Source organism: Lissotriton vulgaris, chromosome 10 (genome assembly GCF_964263255.1).
Source record: "Lissotriton vulgaris chromosome 10, aLisVul1.2, whole genome shotgun sequence".
NCBI lineage: Eukaryota > Metazoa > Chordata > Amphibia > Caudata > Salamandridae > Lissotriton > Lissotriton vulgaris.
Genome location: NC_141698.1, coordinates 154,781,464 through 154,800,128, shown reverse-complemented (window position 1 = coordinate 154,800,128; position 18,665 = coordinate 154,781,464).

The following is an 18,665-nucleotide window of genomic DNA, read 5'->3' as shown; positions in this document are numbered from 1 at the left end:
CTGACAATCCCAGTAACTATTGGTCCTGCTATACCTCTTTATGGGGATAGGCAGGCTAGTCCAAGAACTCCAGTCATTACTCCAATCTCAGCACCCCCAAGAAAAGAGCCACTCGTAGATGATGATCAGGCGAGTGAATGTGAGTCCGTGATCTCCCTAATGGATTTGCCAATAAGGGAGCCTGGGACCAGTGAACCTCGGGCAGGGAGTCAGGCCAAGGCAAAGTAAGTCCTAATTGAAACAACATCAGGGATCCGGAGTGCCACAGTGGTGACTCCAGAAGAACTGGATAGATGGACTAAAGAAATAGACAGAGAAACTCCCCCGCCCAAACCTTTGGATATTTACAGGCTAAGGATAGAAATGGAGGAATTAATGGCTGGAAATGTGGGATTAGACAGATTGAATACCCTTAACGAAGAAGAGTTGCTGTTTATCAGCAAGAGCCTTACCCGGAATACCAGAGTGCTCCACGAAAAACTAATGGACACTGCTGCTGACATGGGAATTGATGTAAGTCGATCCAAAGTCTTGCAGAAACCCTATAGAGCAGAATTCTCAGAAAAAGATTTGGAGAACATGAATGTGTCAGGAAAGAAAACACAGATAAAGGAATTGCTGAACATACTGCAGAAATGGGGAGATCTAGACAAATGGAAAGCCAGATGGGCAAAGAAAAGGGAAGATAGTAGGGTCAAACCAAAGACTTCCGAATACGTGTTAAAAGAAGTAGGCCAAGCAGAAAAACTGTATCCCATGAGAGAAGTGCCAGGTGGGAAATATGTACATGTCCCGTGGTCCCGGCAAGACATTGTGTCATTTACCAATGACTTCCCAAGATTGAGAGAGATGCCAGTGGAGTGGTATAGGCAGGTGGAGCGATTTGTGAAAGTCCAAAAATGTCTCCTGAAGGACCTGGATGGGTTCTTTGACATTGTAGTTCCTGTAGATTTATGGACTGATTGCAAGATAGCAATTGATTGGCCCAGTGACGAATATGCAAGGGACTCCCGAACTGGAGCTCCTTCCCCAGATGTAATGAGAAAGTATGAACAAGTCATACAATACCTAAAAGGAAAGGTACCAGCAAAAGAGACTGATTGGACCCGAATAGATAGAACTACCCAGGATCATAATGAAACTGTGCATTCCTATTATGAAAGACTATTACAGGTATTCAAAACCTACAGTGGCATTGATAATATTGAAATGAAGGATATGACTCATTTCATTTATCGATTCGTGTTGGGTTTGAGACCGGAGATATCCCAGTGGATTAGAGACAATAAAATCTGTTGGCAGGGAAAGCCCATAGATGAAGTCCTCAAGTACGCTAAGTACTGTGAGGATGAGATGGAGAACAAAAAGAAGGCCCTGAAGGAGAAGGCGATGTGGGCACAAGTAAAATTGGCCGAGCAACAAGAGAAACAGTTAAATAAAATGAATAGTAATGCTCCAAATACTAACTCTGGGGGAGGAGGGAAACCCCGAGTAAAAATGAGTAAAGAAGAGGCCAAAAAGAAGTTCCCCTGTCACGGGTGCGGTCAGATAGGGCACTGGAGAGACGAGTGTCCACATTTGCAGGCTGGTAATGCCCCCATAAATGGTTTAAATCCACAGGTGCAGAAAGAGGGGCCACGAAAGAATCAGCAACAGGTAAATCAGCATCCTTTGCCTCGAGCTCCTAGACCTAATTATAAGAATCAGACTAAACAGAATGAGGGAGTTGAGGTATGGGAAGGGGGGAATGAGAGAAATGCAGCAACTTCACAATTCCTGTTAAATGATACATTCCTCTGCGATGAACCATACTGACAGGGCCTGAGGGGGAAGGAAGAGGAGTGCGTGCTTGGCGCCTCCTTACCGGTAGACCAGACTGGGCCATACATTGAAGGAAAGGTTGAAGGAAATGATGTCACCTTTCTGTTGGACACTGGTGCTACCCGTTCGACTGTGAGAACAGCGGACGTTCCAAACGGGAGAAGCAATCCAAGTAGTGGGCGTATCAAATCAGATAATTAGCACTCCTGTAACTGAACCAATGGAGATTTCTATAGGGAATTTCAAAGAAATGCACAGATTTGTTGTCTGTGACTCCAGTCCAGTGAACCTACTGGGACGAGATTTGTTGTGCAAAATGAACTGTACCATCTTTTGCACACCAAAAGGCATCGAAATTCAGACCCCAGACGAAGACGGCCTGTACAAACTAATGTTGTTAAGGCCCGATGCAGCAATCAAAACTCTGACAATTCACGACTTACCTGAAGAACTCCAACAAAAGGTGATACCAGAAGTATGGGATTTCACTGGGAGAGATGTAGGATTAATGGCAAATGTGGACCCAGTTAAAATAGCCATTAAACCCAATGCTACCTACCCGAAAACTAGACAGTATAAAATGAGTGCAGAAGTAAAAGCTGGAGTCGCATTGGAAGTAAACCGGTTGCTAGATGCAAACATTATACAGGAAGTAATGAGCAGTCCTTGTAATTCACCCATAATTGGAATTAAAAAGCCTAGCGGAAAGTACAGGGTCGTGCAGGACCTGCGAAAGGTAAACCAGATTGTTGTACCCTGCTGTCCCATAGTGCCAAACCCTGCAGTGATCCTGTACCAGATCCCATGGAATGCGGAATGGTTCACTGTCATTGATTTATGCCATGCGTTCTTTTCCATCCCATTGCATCCAGACAGCAAATTTCTTTTCTCGTTTGAGTTTGACAGTCATGTCTACATCTGGAATCGTGTCCCCCAGGGGTACACAGAAAGCCCTTCGATTTTTAATCAGATTCTAAAAAGATGCCTTGAATCCTTAGTCCTGCCAAAAGAGTCTGTTTTGTTTCAGTACATAGACGACCTTCTAGTGGCATCTAAAAGTCAAAGCGACTGTGTTACTGATACCATTGCCTTATTAAATCATTTAGGCAAGGGAGGACATAAAGTATCACCTGACAAGTTACAGTACTGTAAAAATTCGGTGAAATATGTGGGGCACCAGATAGAAAAGGGTGTTAGAAAGGTTACTTCAGAAAGAATTAGAATAATTCGAGATATGGAATTACCCAGAACCCAGAAGGAAGTCAGAATGTTCCTAGGGGTTGTGAGATACTGCAGACAGTGGATTGTGGGATTTGCTGTTTTAGCCAAACCTTTGATAAAAATGACCAAGAAAGGAGTAGATGATCCAGTTAGCTGGGATGACGAAAGCATGACAGCCTGGATAAAATTACGAAATTGTCTGTGTTCAGCTCCTGCATTAGGAATGCCTGATTATTCCAAGAACTTTGAATTGTTCTGTGATTTTTTTTTTTTAAGTAATTTTTATTGTAGACACACAATACGCAGGCCAATAGTTATACATATACAATTTCAATCAGAGTGCTGCAATCTGGTATAACACCCTCCAATTTACACAGCCTGCTGGCCCACATCCCGAGGGCCGAGCGGCGACAAATTCTCAGCTCCCACATGCCCGGTCAAGCTACCACAGGATGATCGTTTCACAGTAAGGTGTGTGTGCCTACTTTTAGGTCCTCATCTATATAACCAACAAAACTCCCCTCCAACTCCCCCCCATCCCCGAGAGTTCAACCTCCCCTTCACCCTTCCCCCCCTCTCCATCATCCGCACTGGGGCCTCTCGATGTGCACAGCTAAACTTGGACGTCAGACAATTCCATCTATCAGTTCTCTCCTCTCCTGGTCATTGTGAAGTGCCACCCCCGGTAGTGCCAAGGTCCTCCCCTTCATCCACTATCCCACTATCCCTGAGGCCCTGCACCATCATCTCCCAGGCTGTCGCCTGTTCTAGCGCTCTCTCATTAGTGGTTCTACGCGCCATCTGATACCTATATGTACTATCGCAAGCCGCCCATTTCAAAAATTCGTTGTACCACCTCTTATACGTCGGGCCCGTCCTCGCCTTCCAGTTTATAGTAATCTCACGCTTGGCTATCATCAAACCCATAGCTATGAATTTACTTGAGAGCTTGTTTTTGGGGGTATGAGGGAACCAATGCAGGAGGCACGCCGCTGGGTCAAAGTCAACAGTCCGGTCCGTCACCTCGTTCAACGTCTCTCCCACGGCCTGCCAGTAGTCCAACAGGGCCGGTCATGACCAGAGCATATGCACTAGCTCCGCTCCCTCCGCCACGCAGCGAGGGCACCTCGCGTCAGTCGCGCCAAAGCATCTCAGGATCCTCCCAGGGGTCATGTACGCCCTGTGCAGTATGTAAAAATGGATAATTTGAAATCTGGCGTTCCTTGTGCTGTTACGCGCCCGCCGCACCAACTGTGCCCACGTCGTGTCCGGTATGGGCCTGCTCAGGTCAGTCTCCCACTTGAGTTTCAGCCTTTCCAGGGGCGGCAAATGCTCACGGAGCATTCTGTTATACAAGCAAGTCACCGCCTTCACCGTTCCCGCCGCCATCATGGTGTACTGACAGACCATAGCCGTCTCTGGCTCTGCCAGTCCCAGTCCCCAGTGTTTCTGCATCGCTCTTATTATGGCTGCGTGGAGGAGGTAGCCCCACGCGGTAGGTCGAAACGTTCCTGGAGGGCTAGAAACGGGAGGAGCTCCCCGTTTTCAAAAAGATCCCCCAGGGCCTGTACTCCCGCTTCCTCCCATTGCTGCAGGCGGGACCAATCGCCTCCGTGGGTCAGCGCGGTTAGCATGCCCAACGGCATCTCCGGGGCGTAAGGGTGCTTAATCCCCGCTCGCTTCTGTGCACGGTTCCAGCATCGCCGAAAGGTGTCCTGCTCAAGGGACAAGTCCCGGGCGGCAAGTTTCTGTCCCAGTGCAATGTAGGCCAGCACATGCCGCGGCGTGCCTCGCAGTCGTCCCTCCTCCGGGCCCCGGTAAACGCGGGCCACCTCTTGCATGAACACCTGCAGCTGGGCAGCAAGGTAGTAGAGCTCGTAATCTGGGAACGCCAAACCCCCTTCATCTTTCGAGCGGGTGAGGGTCGCCAGCGCCACTCTGCACCTGCCCGCCCCCCACAGGAAAGTAGTGAGCTGGGACCGAAGCCGGCGGAAAAAGGAGCTGGGGATCCAGATCGGAAGCGTCCGGAAGTAGTATAGTAGCCGCGGCAGTGCCACTGATGGAGCAAGGATTTGCACGTGAAGCGCCTTGCCCCGTGCAAGAACCTCGCCAAATGTATAACATTACTAAAATTCATTATTGTCGTTTATTACACGTTCTTCCAAACACGCGGGTGTCCCCGGATGCTTGCCTGTATGTCTTTTCCATATTAACGAAGCTTGCGCTAAGGAAAATGGCTGCTTCGCTGAAATTCAGTCTGCGCATGCGTCGGTCATACCCATGTGATGTGACGCACTCGCATTCTGGAGGGAGTCCTGTGCACATGCGCATTGTTGCTAATATGGCCGCTTGACTCTCACCACGCTCTCTGCTATTGCTGCTGCTTCAGCCTATCTGTCTTTTCGCACTAAAACAGTAACGCTATAGTCATTATAAAGTAAGGGTGGGATAAGATTTTGCATGGTATACAGTGTGATCATTCTGGATGTGATATTAATTTGTTTTCGCTTACTTTTCATGTACCGCGTCTTTGTGGGCTGGGGCATACATGAGCAACGCCATGCTGAAGTTCCTCTGAACCCCGTCACGTGATTGGGGAAATTCCTAACTGCGCAGAAGCTGAAACCAGCCAGCTGGCTCCTGAAGCAAAGTGCGCCTGGGAACCCAGCACACAATATGGACAATCACCTTGAATTTTACAAACTTTGTTGCCACCATCTTATGCGCTCATATTTTCTGTTGTACTCTATGGATGGGAACGTGAACCCGGGGGGCGGGTATGCAAACCTGAATATTAATGCTGGGAAAGCTGAATTTAGGAGGTGGTAATGACCGCACCACCTCTCCTGACCAATCATAATATGGGAAACTGTCACTTGCAACAATAGTGGGTGGTCTGAGGGACCCCAAAATGGTATAATTACCCTAGTTTAGCTTAGGAAAATTGTCCGACTTGTCCGAGTAGCAGACCTGTCACTGACCCTACGATCTCAATAGGTGTCCAATCTGAAAGTGCTGCGGAGCACTTTGTCCATATTTTCCACAAACTCCTAAGGGGTGGAAATTCCTAAGTGCTGGCGAAGCACTTTGCTGGGAGATTCGAAAATCCAATCGGGGTTTCTGGCGGATTACTTGCAGAAAGGGGTAACGCAGGCGTTGCTGTCCGAAGCTGTGGGTGTTGGTCGTTTCCCTGGGAGGCCCAGTCCTTTGACCCGAACCTGAGGGGTATCCTGTCCTGATCTGTCCGTGGGTTGTACCTGTTCGCATTCTTGTGTTCCTTTTCTGAGGGTCCTTGTCCCCGTCTTCCCAACTGACCCGTGGCCAGGGTTGGTCTCAAATCTGAATTAGGTAAATATTGTATGTGGGTTTGCGTATTCTCTGTATCTTGTTTTTTCTTTCTCTCTCTCTCTCTCGTTTTTCCGTATAATCTATAAAAGCATTCAACCTGTGATATCGCTCTATTGCCATTGAAACATCCAGTATATGCGTTTGATTTAGTTTTGTTCCTTCTCTCTCCCCCCCTTCCTTTAGGAGCTCATTGATTCTATCATAAATAAATAGTGTGTTCCCGTTTTTCCCTTTCCTTTAGTTATTTGCAGTGAACTTAGAAAGAATAGTTTAAGGATTAAGTACATGTTTAGGTTCCAACCTTATACCTCGTGCCTTAGTTTAACGTTGCAGTGATTAGTTTCTGTTCCAAATCCTACCACTAGTTTTCCCATATATCTTAATGGTCGTGATTTTCTTTGTGCAAAGTTACCTTTTGATGTTGATATTAATGTTTGACATAGTGTTCTGCATATCACTTATTGTCTTGGCAACTTCCTTTTGAATTTTATATAAAGTATCAAAACTTCATCAGGTGTCTGTGGTCATTTTACAGAAAGTGGATAAAATATATGGACGTAAAGAAATGTTTTAAGGTCCTGTCTACTATTTTCCCTTTTAGCTCTAGGTCCATCGAAAGTTTGTGCCTGTGGTAAGTCAGGTGCATGGTAAGCAGAGGAAATCCTGAAACCATTAATTACTCATAGGAGCGTGTCAGGATCTCACCCGGTTCACGAGAATCACTGATTGAAATTAAATGCACGCCGGGGCCCAGTGCGTGTAAGAAATTGGTGACCCGGGTGAACTGCGCGCTCTATCAGTAATTTTCTGGCAGCCAGAGGATGGTTTGGACTAGTTAGATTAGGTAGACAGGGAACAAACCGTGAAAAATAATGTGCTGCTGACTTTTACTATATTGTTTGAAATTTTTTTTTGAAATGTTTTGAATTTTTATATGTAAATGTATATGATTTTTACATTGCTGCTATAAATGTTGAATTAACCCAGAATTGTTTGTGAATGTTCAGTGTAGTCCGAATCCCCGGGGAAGTATTATAGCTAACGGTGAGCAGAATCCGGTTAGCTGTTGAAGTCACTAGGGTCTGAAACATTAGTGCAGGGTTAAATGAATAACTGGAAGCACTAATTAGGATCTTTGTTATATCTGAATAATTGATAGCTACGAGTCCGGTATAAAACTTTCATTGCGATATCACCTAGTAAGGGTCGCATACGGAAGGAGTAGTAGGGTCTCCGAGGCTTGTCTGGTAAGTAAAATAGTTCACTGGTGAAATCCCGGCTCAGTACATATCCCTGACGACAGTGGATGAGTCGGAAGAATAACGGGTTCTATATTACTCGAGTGTGAGGATAGGCAAAGAAGTCTACCCGGAGTGAATGAGAAGTAGACAGAAGTGGTTTACTTGCAGTGAGAGGAAGTCTTTCTATCTTTTTAGAACACTCAGACATAGTGGCAGACGTTGTGTGTTGGTAACTAAGTTTTTCAATCGCACTTTAGGAAAAGTTAAAAGTTTCCGTTACCTTGTAAAGGAGGGAGTCAGTCGGAGAGCTGCTCTGACGTCACTCCGTGCCGCGCTGGTATTGGTCAAGACAGCGGGCGTGTAGTGAAGCTGAATTTGTGAAGGAGGGGTGAGTGCCGCAGAGTGAGACTCTGTCTCGCGAAAAGGCCGCGCACCCATTGGCTAAGAGTTTTGTATTCTCTGACCTGATTGGGTAGTGAAAAATAGAAGTCGCACTAGCATTGGAAGCACAAAGGTAAACAAAATTAATCAAGCCGAGTACGAAGAGAGTCCCGAAGATTATATGTGGTATCCAGATTTTATACCAAATCCAAAGTACCTAGGATTTTATAAGGATCAGCTTATGCGAGGTAGACCACACATGATGTACGGAATAAAGAGGAAATTGTCTTTTTCTGAGAAAATAAAGAATTTTTTTAAAACCGACAAGCCCATTAGAACGAGGGAGGGTGTGCTCATTCCCCCACCAAATACCCCTGCTTCTTTCATGATGTTTGATAAAGGGTATCACACTTGTGTCTGGTTAGAAAATTGGGCAAAATATACAGTAGATGACGGAGTTCTAGCATTCCCTGTTGAAGGTACTTTTAATGGTCGGATCCTGTTTAACCTAAGGACCCGCATGAATGAATTGCACCCTAGACCTAGGTTGACCCAGTACGAAGCTCTGGAGGAATGGGAGATTGAGGCTGCAGAGCGAGATAAACCCAGGATGGATAAGGGAGTGAGTAAATGGTATCCTAAGCTTCCAACACCAACTAAAGAGCAGAAAATGAAACAGTGGAGGCAGTCTATGATAACTGAAGGGCTGTTCCCGATGATGGGGGTGGTTGAGGAAAGGAAAGGAAAATGCAAAGAAAAGACCCATCACCTAGCTCCTATGGGGGACTTGGATGATGACCACTTGGAAGATTTACTAATGAAAAATCCACCTCCCTATGATGCAGACTCAGAGCCTATGCCCTCTCGAAATCCCTTTGCAAAGTATCCCAGATGTAGGAGGGATAGTGATACAGATGGAACCGGGACAGACAGTAAAACCAGTGAAAGGGACGGGTTTTGCAGACCCAAACCCACAGTTCCGAATTATCAGCCGTTCGGAGAAAATCCTCCGCGGCTGGTCACTCCGACCGCTCCGAATATTTATCCGTCTCTAGTACCCCAGGTATTGCATGACAAATCTACTGGAAAGGTATTGGGAGAAAAAGAGAGAGAGGTCCTGACTAAACAGCGAGATGAATTAATTCGAACCATTACCCAAATGCAGCCCCATCCTGATTCCTTGACTATTCCAGTAACCATTGGTCCAGCTATTCCTCTGTATAAAAATGACATGACCGGTCCCCAGCCTCCTGTTTTCCCCTCGATGCTGCCTACTTCTAGCATTTTGACTTCGAAAAAGGAGATATTCATAGATGAAGATCAAGAGAGTGAGTGTGAATCGGGGAGTTTGATGGATCTGCCCATAAGGGAATCAAGGGCCAGTATAATAGGGACTAGAAGTCAACCCAGACCAAAGGAGGTGGGAATTGAAAGTGCAACGGGAATCAGGAGTGCTACTTTAGTTTCCCCTGAAGAACTAGATAGATGGACAAAGGAGCTAGAAAAGGAGGCCACTCCCCAACCTAAAGCATTGGAAATATATAAATTGAGAATAGAAATAGAAGAAATGATGGCTGGAAACGTAGGAGTTGAGCGTCTAAGCTCGTATAACGAAGAAGAGTTGCTGTTTATCAGTAAATATCTGACCCGGAACGCTAGGTCGCTCCATGAAAGGATAATGGATACAGCGGAAGAAATGGGAATAGATGTTAGTCGCTCCAAAATCCTTCAGAAACCTTACAGAGTGGATTTTTCAGACAAAGATTTAGAAAGCCTGAATGTAATGGGAAAACAGATCCAAGTAAAAGAATTGTTGAAACTCCTGCAGAAATGGGGCGAAGTGGGGAAGTGGAGAACCCGGTGGGCAAAGAAAAAGGAAAGCAGCAGGGCTGGGTCAGTGACTTCGGAACTCTTATTAAAGGAAGTAACACCAGCCGAAAAATTGTGCCCCATGAGGGAGGTCCCGGGAGGAAAATATGTCCATGTCCCTTGGTCCCGACAGGATATTGTGTCATTTACAAATGACTTCCCGAAATTACGGGAGAAGCCTGTTGATTGGTATAGGCAGGTAGAGCGCTTCATAAAAGTTCAGAAATGTCTGCTGAAAGACTTGGATGGGTTTTTCGACATTGTGGTCCCTGTAGATCTGTGGACCGACTGTAAAATTGAAATTGATTGGCCCAGTGAGGAATTTCCCAGAGACGAGAAAACAGGTGCGCCTGCACCTGAAGTAATGAGGAAGTATGAGCAAGTCATACAATATCTCAAGAAAAAAGTTCCCGCAAAGGAAACAGACTGGACCCGAATAGATAGAACCACCCAAGAACGTGATGAAACTGTTCACTCCTACTATGAAAGGTTGCTGCAAGTATTTAAAACATACAGCGGTATCGACAATGTGGACCTGAAAGACATGACACATTTCAGTTACAGGTTTGTGCTAGGATTAAGGCCTGAAATTTCCCAATGGATTAGGGACAATAAAATCAGTTGGCAGGGAGAACCAATAGATGCTGTCCTGAAATATGCAAAATATTGTGAAGATGAAATCGAAAACAAAAGAAAGGCCCTCAAAGAAAAAGTTATGTGGGCACAGGTGAAATTAGCCGAACAGCAAGAAAAGCAGTTAAGTAGATTAACTTCTGATAATAATGCTCAGAATGCCACTGCTGGGGGAGGAGGGAAGCCCCGCACTAAAATGAGTAGAGAAGAAGCCATGAAGAAATTCCCGTGCCATGGGTGCGGCCAGATAGGGCATTGGAGAGACGAGTGTCCACACCTGCAGGCCGGTAATGCCCCTGTAAATGGTTTAAATCCACAGGTGCCGAAAGAGGGGACGAGAAAGAACCAGCAACAGGTAAAGCTACCCCCAGTGCCTCGCGCTCCTAGACAGAATTTTAAGAATCAGGGTCAGCAGAATGAAAGGGCGGAAGTATGGGAAGTCGAGAGTGAAAGAAACGCAGTCATTCCACAGTATTTGCTAAATGATACATTCCTTTGTGAGGATCGAGATTGACGGGGCCTGAGAGGGGAGGATGAGGAGTGTGTGCTTGGCGCCTCCTTACCGGTAGACCAGACTGGACCATACATTGAAGGAAAGGTTGAAGGAAAAGATGTCACCTTTCTGTTGGACACTGGTGCTACCAGATCTACTGTGAGAACAGTGGATGTTCCTAACCTACCCCTCTCGGGAGAAGCAATCCAAGTAGTGGGAGTCTCAAATCAAATAATAAGTACTCCAGTAACTGAACCCATGGAAATTTCTATAGGGAATTTCAAGGAAATGCACAGATTTGTGGTCTGTGACTCCAGTCCGGTAAACCTGCTAGGACGTGATTTGTTGTGCAAGATGCGTTGTACCATCTACTGCACACCAAATGGTGTCGAAATTCAGACCCCCGATGAAGATGGCCTATACAAACTGATGTTAGTTAGACAAGATGCTGATATAAAGACTTTGACAATTGAAGATTTACCTGAAGAGCTCCAATTAAGAGTAGTACCAGAAGTGTGGGATTTCACAGGAAAAGATGTAGGCCTGATGGCAAATGTGGACCCAGTTAAAATAGCAATAAAAACGAATGCTATATACCCCAAAACCAGACAGTATAAGATGAGTGCAGAAGTGAAAGCAGGAGTGGCGACTGAAATTACCCGGCTGCTCGAAGCCGAAATCATAGAAGAAGTGATGAGCAGCCCCTGTAACTCGCCTATCATTGGGATCAAAAAGCCTAGTGGGAAGTACAGGGTAGTGCAAGATCTGCGCAAGGTAAACCAAATTGTCGTACCTTGCTGTCCTATTGTACCCAACCCTGCAGTCATTCTCTACCAGATTCCCTGGAATGCAGAATGGTTCACTGTCATTGATCTGTGCCACGCATTCTTTTCCATCCCATTGCATCCAGAAAGCAAATTCCTTTTCAGTTTTGAATTCGACAGCCATATCTATGTCTGGAATCGTGTCCCTCAGGGGTACACCGAGAGTCCCTCGATTTTCAACCAGATACTGAAAAAGTGCCTTGAATCCCTAGTGCTACCAAGAGAGTCTGTTCTGGTGCAGTACATAGATGACCTGTTAGTGGCATCTAAAACCCAAACTGACTGTGTCACTGACACCATTGCCTTGCTGAATCACCTAGGAAAGGGAGGACATAAAGTGTCGCCTGACAAATTGCAGTTTTGTAAAAACTCAGTGAAGTATCTGGGGCACCAGATAGAAAAAGGAATCAGGAAAGTAACTACTGAAAGAATCAAAATAATTAGAGCAATGGAACTGCCCAAAACTCAGAAAGAAGTGAGAATGTTTCTAGGAGTTGTGGGTTACTGTAGACAATGGATTGTAGGATTTGCTGCACTGGCCAGGCCCCTGATAAACATGACCAAGAAAGGAGTAGAAGACCCCGTCAGCTGGGACAGTGAAAGCATGAATGCGTGGGTAACATTGAGAAATTGCCTATGTACCGCTCCTGCATTAGGTATGCCGGACTACTCTAAATCTTTTGAACTGTTCTGTGACACCAGAGAAAATTGTGCTCTTTCAGTTCTGACTCAGGAGCACGGATTAGTTAGACGCCCAGTGGCCTATTTTTCGGCCACCCTAGATCCGGTGGCTGCTGGATTACCGGGGTGTCTGAAGGCAGTTGCTGCTACTTGTGTCAGCCTGGAACAGAGTGAGAACATTGTCATGGGACATCACGTCACTGTATATGTTCCTCATTCTGTTGTAATCCTGCTAACTAGAACCAAGACTCAGTACCTCACACCTAGTCGGCTGACTAAGTATGAAAGAATCCTGATTGGTGCTGAAAACGTCACCATCTCCCGGTGCAATGTCCTAAACCCAGCGACACTGTTACCTGTCCCCCTGGATGTAGAATCAGAAGAAGAAGGGGACCATAATTGCGTTGATCTGACTGAGTTCAGTACAAAGCCCCGTCCAGACATTCGTGAAATAGCATTGCTTGATGGGGAGGTGACAATGTTCGTGGATGGCTCATGTTTAAGACATGAGAATGGGGGCCTGAGTGCTGCCTATGCTGTGGTTACATTGACAAAGACCATAGAGGCATCATACCTAAGCGCGGTGAAATCTGCACAAGTGGCAGAGCTCATCGCGTTAACTAGAGCCTGTAAGAGGGGGAAGAACAAAAGAATAACTGTATACACCGACAGCCAGTATTGTTACGGGGTTGTTCATGACTTCGGCCAGTTGTGGTTGCAAAGAGAATTCATGACTTCCTCCGGCACCCCTATCAGAAATGGAAAAGTGGTGCATAACTTACTGGAAGCTATCCAATTGCCCAAAGAATTGGCTGTGGTCAAGTGTGCGGCTCACAGATCAGGAAATGATGATGTGACCGCCGGTAATAGATACGCTGACCAAATGGCACAGTTTTGTGCCCGACATCACATGTCTCTCCAAATTGCATTGTGGAGTGGAAACAGCTGCCAACTTATGTTGTTTGAGAATGTGTCAACGTGGGAAGAACTAAAGGAGTTGCAACAGGCTACAGACAGGCAAGAAAAAGGCAGGTGGGCAGCAAATGAATGCGAGTTGAGAGAGGATGGTGTGGTGGTAAATTCGGCTGGGGTGCCTGTACTGCCTGATAGCTTGGTGGACCCCATGGTCAGAATGATACATGAACCAACACATATGGGAAGAGACGCTATGTGTCGGGTGTTTGAACAGGTGTTCTGTAACTCAAGGTTCAGGAACCAGGCGGAAAGGTTTTGCCAGAGGTGCCTAGTGTGTCAGCAATTTAATGCAGGAAAGAAGACTGTAGTAAAACAGAGTACCATCGGGAAGGCAATAGGTCCCTTTGTAAGAATGCAGGCAGACTTTGTAACAATGCCAAATTGCAAGGGATATAGATATATCCTAGTCATAGTTTGTCTGTTCTCCAGGTGGGTGGAGGCTTACCCAGCAAAGAAAATTGATGCCTTAACTATAGCTAAGCTATTGCTTAGGGAATTGATTCCTAGGTATGGAATCCCAGAGACTATCGAAACGGACCAAGGTGGGCATTTTGCCAACGATGTGCTAGAAGAACTCTGTAAAGCATTCAAAATGAAGAAAAGAATACATTGTGCCTACCATCCAGAGGCTTCTGGAGTAGTGGAGCAAATAAACGGCACCCTGAAGTCCAGGTTGGGAAAAATGTGTGATTCCACAAAAATGAACTGGATAGAGGCTTTACCCCTTGTGCTGATGAGTTTGAGAAGTATCCCGAACCGAAAGACTGGCCTGAGTCCCCATGAAGTGTTGATGGGAAGAGTGATGCGGCAGGCATGGGTACCCGGACACAAACTGCTAAGCATTTCTGATGATATGGTGCTAGAATACTGCAAGCAGCTGGGTGACCAAGTGCGTTCTCTCTCTCAGCAGATTGGAGAGACAGAAGACGAGTGGCCAAAGACTCCAGCACACAACTTGCGACCAGGAGATTGGGTGGCGTTAAAGAAACACACCCGGAGCAGTTGCCTGAAACCCAGGTGGGGAAAGCCACGACAAGTGATCCTCGTCACTACCACTGCTGTAAAGTGTGCTGGTGTACCGAAGTGGATCCACGCCAGCCACACGAAGCGGGTAGCTGGAGAAGACGCGACTGTAGCTGAAGGCAGCTCAGCTGAGGAGGCTTCCGAAGAGGAGAGTCCAGAACTAGCTGACATCGAACTGCCGAGCACCAGTCGAGACGTTGAATGGTATCCCGCCGACGACCCGGTTCATGATCCAATACGAACCAGGAAGTATTCCTATTTAGACAGTGAGTGGGATAGTCCAGGTGAGCTAGAAATAGACGAAGCAGATCAGGTCCACGAGAGTCACATCACACCTGATCAGGAAGTAGGCCAAGTAGGGTCAGATCAAGGCATCGAGACTCCTCCTGGAACTCCGGAGTCTGGAAAGGGACAAATAGTAATTAGAGCTGACGTTCATGCAGAAGAAAACGAAGAGATCGAAGCGCATGAACAGGAACAGATAGAAATAGATCAATGTGCTCAGACATCTGAAATAAAATCAACCAAACAGAAAAAGAAAGTGCGGTTTGAATCTGAGCAGGGTCAGGATAGGGACCAGGCAGAAGAGATAGATGAAAGACCTGGAACTAGCCAGTCAGGTAGGGAAACAGAAGTGCCACAACAAAAAGTAAAAAGAGTGCACGAAGAAGGGCAAGTTTCCTCAACTACTGGGAGGAAAGGAGGCAGAAGTGCACCTCGATACGTAAAAAGACTGAGGCTCAGACTAAAGACAGCCGCAGACAACGACAAAGACCGAAAAAGGGCTCAAAGTGAAAGAAGGACAGCCCAAGGAAAATCGCTGAGAAAGAGCGACAGAATAAAGAAACAGAGCAAACAGTATCGAAGCCCTGAGTGGACTTACTATGTGTTGGAAGAAATAGACGAACCACACCACAGTGGCAACAGTGAAGACGAGTCCATTGCTGATCGGAGCTCTGACGAAGACCCTCCTTGAGAGAGCCCAGAAGTGAACCTCTGGTACAAGGAAACAAAGAGGGGTAGCGAAAGCCACCTGTAAGCTAAAATGTCTGATCCGAGTGTCTCTGGGAGATCCAGATGTGGGTGTCTAAAAACTTGCTGTAAAGTATGCTTATGTAGCGTAGCTGTGCTAATAGTAATATGGATAGGACTAACAATCTTCTTACCATTTATGATAAGTAAGAATCCTAACCTTTCCCCTACTGAACCTGAGGCAGTAGATGTAGGGGCTGACCCGACTGCAGAAACACCACGAAGCTTAGAAAGACGCGACAAACTAGTAGGCTTGACACACACACGACCTAAATTAGAAGCATCAGATGAGGATGGACTACATTTTCACAAAATGAGAAACAGGACACATCTAAATGTCTTTGCTAACTTGTTAGTGCATTACGTAGAAGCTATGGAAATAGAAGACTGCTATGTCTGCATGAAGCTACCTACCTCAGTAGCTGAAGGTGTGACATATCATCACCTACCGTTAACCTATGGAATTTCCTGTAGTATTTTAGCTAGCTTGTTCTATAGAAGCACCTTGCAATATTATTATTCAAATGATGACGTAGTTTTTTCTGAACTTCCTGTTAGAAAACACTTGAACCGTGTACATACTACAAGTGACGTGACCCGTTATATGGGAGAATATTTTCTGACTATAGGTAATATAGATTTAAATGAAGCAAGAGAATCTAATCTGACCTGTTCTCTGCAAGAGCAGGAAAAGATGTTCATAAAGATGGCAGACAGAAGGAGAGAAAAGTTTCAAAAGAAAGCAAATGACGAGAAAGATAGAGTCCCTAGGTGGGCTGAACACATGGATAACACCTCGCAAGGCGAAGCTAATCCTGCCTTGTTGCTGGATTTTGAACGAAAAGGGAAACTTTGTATCCATAGGGAAAAGACAGAGTATTATAACAATGAATTCATCGGTTCCAGCGAGTGTGAACATAATTACAAGGTAATTGGAGGTTGGGGTTTCAAAAATGGGTCAGAACCTGTGTTTCCCGGAATATATTATATATGTGGGAACAAGGCGTATTTCAAATTGCCGGATCACTGGTATGGAAGCTGCTACTTTGGCATTGTTTTCCCGAAAATATACCATGTGAATAATGCAGCTGGAAGCGATGAAGAAACTAATGGCTTAGTGCGTAGTAAGCGCGAAAGTGTAGGTGAAGTTATAGGTGATATTTTCAGTGCACTGATACCTGGAATGGGGGTAGTTCTGAACACCCATAGAATCTGCAAATTGTCTACAGTAGTGGACCGGTTATCAACGGACACTGCTGCTGGATTCCTACTGGTCAATACCGAAATGGTTGCGATCAGATCAATGGTTTTACAAAACCGTCTTGCCCTTGACACCCTATTAGCAAAAGAGGGCGGAGTCTGTAGAATGCTGAAAGCGCAACATTGTTGCACTTACATTCCAGATAAAAGTATCGAATTAAAACAATATGTGAAGAACATAACTAATTTGGAAAAGGAACTCAAACCATTGGAGGTTGACAGTGCCTGGACGAGACTGACTGGAGGTCTCTCCTCTATAGGTAGTTGGTTTGCTAACCTAGGTAGAAACCTGTTGTGGAAAATAGTGATGCCAATAATTGTGATAGGTGTAATTATATTGATTATTTTTATCTGCTGTAAATGTCAGAAGTGCAAAAGGAAATACACAGTAAATCAGAGAGGGGTGAAAAGAAATATTGATGAACTGGAATTAGAAGAGGTGAAGAATTCCATCTATAAAAAGGCGAAAAATCACCACTCTCATAGAGAAGCTGAAAGAAAACTGAACAATAAATTTATTGAAATTGACATGAGTGATGTGGATGAATGAGAAAAAGTTGGCATCTGTTTCCATTATGTAGTGATGATAGTAAATATCATCAAAGAGGGGATTGATGGAGCAAGGATTTGCACGTGAAGCGCCTTGCCCCGTGCAAGAACCTCGCCAAATGTATAACATTACTAAAATTCATTATTGTCGTTTATTACACGTTCTTCCAAACACGCGGGTGTCCCCGGATGCTTGCCTGTATGTCTTTTCCATATTAACGAAGCTTGCGCTAAGGAAAATGGCTGCTTCGCTGAAATTCAGTCTGCGCATGCGTCGGTCATACCCATGTGATGTGACGCACTCGCATTCTGGAGGGAGTCCTGTGCACATGCGCATTGTTGCTAATATGGCCGCTTGACTCTCACCACGCTCTCTGCTATTGCTGCTGCTTCAGCCTATCTGTCTTTTCGCACTAAAACAGTAACGCTATAGTCATTATAAAGTAAGGGTGGGATAAGATTTTGCATGGTATACAGTGTGATCATTCTGGATGTGATATTAATTTGTTTTCGCTTACTTTTCATGTACCGCGTCTTTGTGGGCTGGGGCATACATGAGCAACGCCATGCTGAAGCTCCTCTGAACCCCGTCACGTGATTGGGGAAATTCCTAACTGCGCAGAAGCTGAAACCAGCCAGCTGGCTCCTGAAGCAAAGTGCGCCTGGGAACCCAGCACACAATATGGACAATCACCTTGAATTTTACAAACTTTGTTGCCACCATCTTATGCGCTCATATTTTCTGTTGTACTCTATGGATGGGAACGTGAACCCGGGGGGCGGGTATGCAAACCTGAATATTAATGCTGGGAAAGCTGAATTTAGGAGGTGGTAATGACCGCACCACCTCTCCTGACCAATCATAATATGGGAAACTGTCACTTGCAACAATAGTGGGTGGTCTGAGGGACCCCAAAATGGTATAATTACCCTAGTTTAGCTTAGGAAAATTGTCCGACTTGTCCGAGTAGCAGACCTGTCACTGACCCTACGATCTCAATAGGTGTCCAATCTGAAAGTGCTGCGGAGCACTTTGTCCATATTTTCCACAAACTCCTAAGGGGTGGAAATTCCTAAGTGCTGGCGAAGCACTTTGCTGGGAGATTCGAAAATCCAATCGGGGTTTCTGGCGGATTACTTGCAGAAAGGGGTAACGCAGGCGTTGCTGTCCGAAGCTGTGGGTGTTGGTCGTTTCCCTGGGAGGCCCAGTCCTTTGACCCGAACCTGAGGGGTATCCTGTCCTGATCTGTCCGTGGGTTGTACCTGTTCGCATTCTGGTGTTCCTTTTCTGAGGGTCCTTGTCCCCGTCTTCCC